This window comes from Scophthalmus maximus, chromosome 16 (genome assembly GCF_022379125.1).
Source record: "Scophthalmus maximus strain ysfricsl-2021 chromosome 16, ASM2237912v1, whole genome shotgun sequence".
Taxonomy (NCBI): Eukaryota; Metazoa; Chordata; class Actinopteri; order Pleuronectiformes; family Scophthalmidae; genus Scophthalmus; species Scophthalmus maximus.
Window position 1 is genome coordinate 20584664 of NC_061530.1, and position 5337 is coordinate 20590000.

Below are 5337 nucleotides of genomic sequence, written 5' to 3' on the forward strand. Positions count from 1 at the left end.
CTCTGGACTGAAGGTTTTAGCATTTTTCAGATAATTGTGTTGTTGTTGTTGTTGTTTTTAATCCCCAACTCTTCACCTCCACGAGGAGCTCATGTTTCCGTTACGTCAGCAGGATTACGCAAAGAACGACTGAACCCATTTCCAGTAAACTTGGATGGAAGCAGTGTTTAAGCAGACAGTTAGCATTAGCATCCACGAGAGGACGGCAGGTGTCAGCAGACGGTTAGCGTTAGCATTAGCAGTTGGCGACGTTGCCTCTAAACATCTTGTTGATCACATTCTTCCCCCGGTCAACCGAGCACGAGCAGCTGTGGTGGGCGGGGCCTGTGTTATTTGCATATTGTGAATATTCATAGTCTCGGAATTTATAAGCGAGGGAGAGAGAGTGGATTGTTTCCAGTCACATGTCAGAGGTAAACCAAGTTAAACAAAATATTAGGTAGAGCAGATTATTTTTAATCTGATTCTATGAGTTCGGAGTGTCGAGCTCGACGGAGGTTTGAGCTCGACCGACTGACGGACTGATGACGTTCTATATAGTTTTTATTCTCTGAATTCACGTCCAGATGCAGGATCCAGATGTTTTCTGCTCAGAAACCGACTCGACTGACTCGGGACCAGCTGGCGAACATGTCGCAGCCGAGCTGAACGTGTGAAACTTATATTTATCATGTCGCCAGAAACAAAACTTCAAATGAAAACTTATGTAGCTTCTTGTCGACTACAAACGTATTCACTGTATTTTCAAACAGTAAAAAAAGGTACATGTTGAGTGTTAGATTTTCTGAGCAGGTTTTAAAACGTGAGAGTAAGAATTAGAAGATTTGAATTCAGGTGAAGTCGCGACTGATCATTTGTCAGTGATTGTAATCAGTGTTATCGAGTTCACTCATATGTTACGTGATTTGCTGAACATTTCACCGATGACGCTCAACAGAAAGGAGTGAAACAGAATCAAAACTTTATGATTCATCTCCTCGGGAGCATCAATATTCAAAACAATATTCAGAAAAAGTTGGAAGGACGGACCTGGATCTAAATAAAAAACTATGTGGAGCTGAGTTTTGACTTTTTGTATATGTTGCTGCCGATCGGCAGGAGAGAATCCGGAGACGTATTGATCGATGTGAAGACGTCTGTCGGAGAAACAAACGGAAACAAAAAGCCCGAAAATACAAAAAATATTATCCAAAACGTCAAAGAGTCGTGTTTGCTGGAGGATTACTGGAGCTCAGCCTATAGGAGGGAAGTGATCAATAATTCATTTTCAGGATTTGTTCTGCTCGGCAAAGCCCACTGCACCCTGCAACTAGTGTGTGTGTGTGTGTGTGTGTGTGTGTGTGTGTGTGCGTGTGCGTGTGTGTGTGTGTGTGTGTGTGTGTTTACATGGATCTAACGGCCTGAGACAATGCTTCAAGCACCCAGTGGGAGCTGAGACTCACACACACACACACACACACACACACACACACACACACACACACACACACGAGGCAACCTTAGTTTTTGTTAACGAGAGGCCAAACACACAGTTTATACAGAACCTTTTTTTAAACAGAATAATCTAGTCGACGTCAAACTGTGATTTCTGCAGTTTTTTTTCATTGTCCTCTGAAGTTGAACCGTTTACACGTCTTGGCTCCAACTCAAAGATTCTGTGCCGATAAAGGAAACACACAATCATCAGCTGATGTTCCGACACACGAACAAACCTGAAGATAACCGCAAATCCTTCTTCGTAGTTCAGAAGCCCGGAGGCAAAATAAAAATCCTCCACCACACGTTGAAGCCACGTGTGGTGGAGGATCCAGATTTGATTCCATGTGACTCTCTGTCGAAGACCAGGATTCATTCTCCTTTAACCCTCCGAGTCTCCGTAGAGAGAATATTTACACCGAGGCTGGAGATTCACGACGTGATCTTCTTGCACATTAATTGTCTCGCGTGTCCTCGAAAAAAATCAGATTCAATATGCACATGAAATAACACACGTGTGTCCGAGGTGTCGTCGTCGCCTCACATCGTTGACGTGTGCGGGTGAAGGATCCCTGGATTCAAAAGCTCTACCGTAGACTAACTTACAAAATAACTGTACAGTTCTGAAGTAAGTGTACCTGTCATGTACCTGGTTACTTTACCTCTGACTTACCACTGAAAGCTTCACATGAACAATCTACATGTTCTACAATTCAACAAACATTGATTTATTTCTTAATAACTTTGTCTTCTGCTTTTCAGAAGCTTCTTCAACATCCAGTCAAAGTGTGTGTGTGTGTGTGTGTGTGTGTGTGTGTAGGTGTGTGTGTGTAGGTGTGTAGGTGTGTGTGTGTGTGTGTGTAGGTGTGTGTAGGTGTGTGTGTGTGTGTGTATGTGTGCGTGTGTGTAGGTGTGTGTGCGCGTGTGTGTGTAGGTGTGTGTGTGTGTGTGTGTGTGTGTGTGTGTGTAGGTGTGTGTGTGTGTGTGTCTTCAGCCGATGCTGACGTCCCTGATGTCCCTTCTTTTCCGTCCCCACCCGGGCCTGAGGCTCACCCTGGTGCAGATTCCCGGCTAACTTCTCCAAATGAATAGTGAACGCTGGTGTCAGGGCCGATCAGAGGGAGCCGGCGAGCAGGGAGACGGGGGAAGTGTGTGTGTGTGTGTGTGTCTGTGTGTGTGTGTGTGACTTCGATCCACTACTTTAACTCCGAGTCTCAACAGGGAGAAGATGAACACACACGATCAGGTAAACACACACAGAGAGAGATCACTTAAAAGCAACCGAGTCCAGAGGATCGACCGAGACTATATATTGAGTGGACTTTGAATTATATATATATATATATAGATATATATATATCTATATATATATAGATATATATATATATTATATTTCCTCCGACATTGGCAGATATTAAAATATGGCAGAAAAGCAAAAGAAGAGAGGAACCTACATTGACGTAATATATTCTTCATTTTGATAGGAAATGAAAATGAACCCTCAAATTATGATACAAATGAAAATAAATGAAACTAGATTTAAAGCATCATAACTTTAATAATTGCATTTTGTAAATCTTTCTGTTGTAGTTTCCCCGACAACATCTAGTTCAAGTGCTTTTATTTTGAAAGGCCTCTGTGCGGCGCCTCCTCCTCTAGGGGCGGGGCCATTCGTGTGCCGACTTCTCATTGGATAATTGACAGAGTCGGCCATCTTGGAGAGAGTATAAAGCAGCTGCTCTTCCTCACTCTGTAAATCCCTGTGATGACGCTGCTGTGACCGGAAAACGCCTCAAGTAAGTTTGTTCCACATGTGATTCTTTTGTTCCTCAAACTTTCTGCGACTCTCCTGCTTTCACATTAGTTTGATTTAAAAAACATTTAGTCGTGAAACATCTGAACTGGGGTGTTTAGAATGAGATGAGATGGTGAAACCATGAGGAGCAAACAGACGTTCAACAAGAGTGAAGTAGAAGCAGAAGTTGGTCAGAGAGTATAAATAACTGAGTTCCTTTGCTCTTTGTCTGATGATGAAGTTCAAAGTAATGTCAGACTGAAGCAAAGAGGATGAAAAAAACATGTCTCTTGAGATTCTGTGACTTTGTAATTTTAGGAAATATTTAAAAAAATTAGGATTAGTTTTTTACGCGTAAAAGATAAACAGAAGCTTTTGTTTTTCTGTCCAATCATCATCTCAGAGTGTCTTCATATTAATCTCAAAAGCAATGAGAGGATGAAAGAATAAATGAAAAGGTGCCACAGACCTGTGGTCTGAAGAACTGGAACCGTCAGAATAAAGTCGTCTTACTGCTTTTCAAATGTTTAATTTGATAAATGTCGTATTATTAGAATTGTATCACTACGTATTTTGAATATTACATCAGATTCAACCAGCATGAAACCTCCGTGATCTGAGTGTGATGTAACCAGAACTTAACCAGGGGGCGTGGTCATGAGATATTTATTCAACTTCTTCTTCTTTGACGGACGGAACATGTGTTGAGTTTGTGAAGCTTATCTTCCACGTCTGGTCCTCGAGTTTCACCATGGAGACGGTAACTTCTCCCCCTGGTGCGCGGCCATGTTGGAGTGTGTGTGTGTGTGTGTGTGTGTGTGTGTGTGTGTGTGTGTGTGTGTGCGTGTGCGTGTGTGCGTGTGTGCGTGCGTGTCCGACGGTCAGGGATAATTAAAAATTCCACATCAGATACATAAAAAGATGGAGTTTTCTTCTTCTTCTGACCTTTGTTAAAATTGAAAATGGACACAAACACACTTTTTAAGAACTGAGCCAATCCTTCATCGCCAGGGCAACCAGAGGAGCACAAAGCCAAATAATTGGCCCGGCACATAAACACTACCCGACCAATGGGAGACGGGAAGTGGAGCCTTCAGATGCTTTTCAAATGACTCCTCCTCCTCCTCCTCCTCTTCATCCCGTCTGTTTGTGTCGTGTTGTCCACTCGTCATCCTCGCTTTAGAGAAACCGCTGCTGCTCGAGAGACGGAGGATCAGAGGTCGATGGGGGATTCGCTTTCAAGCCGGGTTCAAGGGCATCTTTTCTTTTTAAGACGTCGAGGGTTCGTGTTTGATTGGAGGAGAGAGAGAGAGAGAGAGAGAGAGAGAGAGAGAGAGAGAGAGAGAGAGAGAGAGAGAGAGAGAGAGAGAGAGAGAGAGAGAGAGAGAGAGAGAGAGAGAGAGAGAGAGAGAGAGAGAGAGAGAGAGAGAGAGAGAGAGAGAGAGAGAGAGAGAGAGAGAGGCGCCTGATGAGGGCCAGAGAAGAAGGAAAAGACGAGAGATGTGAAGGAACATCAGGAAAACTTGGATGAGGGTCTGAGTGATTATTCCTCAACCGAGACGCACACTCGGGAACTCGGACGTCCGAGTGGAAGAGAATAAATGTCACAGCAGCCGAGAGACGAGTCATTACAGCTACTGAGAGTTACTTCTGTAATATTCAGAAGAACTTATTCACAGAAGTTGAATATATTGTCCATAACTCTGTTCATATAAGAGTTAAATATAGTTCCATGAGGTGGACCGACCTCGTGTGAGTCTCCATGTTTCTACGTCGTGTTGAATACGTTGTTGAACTAAACGTCCAGAACACGTCGCGTTCACGTTGAATTTTCAGACGCTGACGGAAACAGGAAGTGGAATCGGCGTTGCGCCACCATAGTGTCCCCTGTCGGTCGCTCAGTGGGTTGCTGTTTTCCACTTTACCACCAGATGGCGCCAGAAAAATTACATAAATGACACATTGGGGCTTTAATCGATTACTGCATAGAGAAGTGACTTGAGTTACTTTTAAAATACTGATATAGTGGATTTGTGACACTGGAAATGGGAAGCTGTCGCGTGATT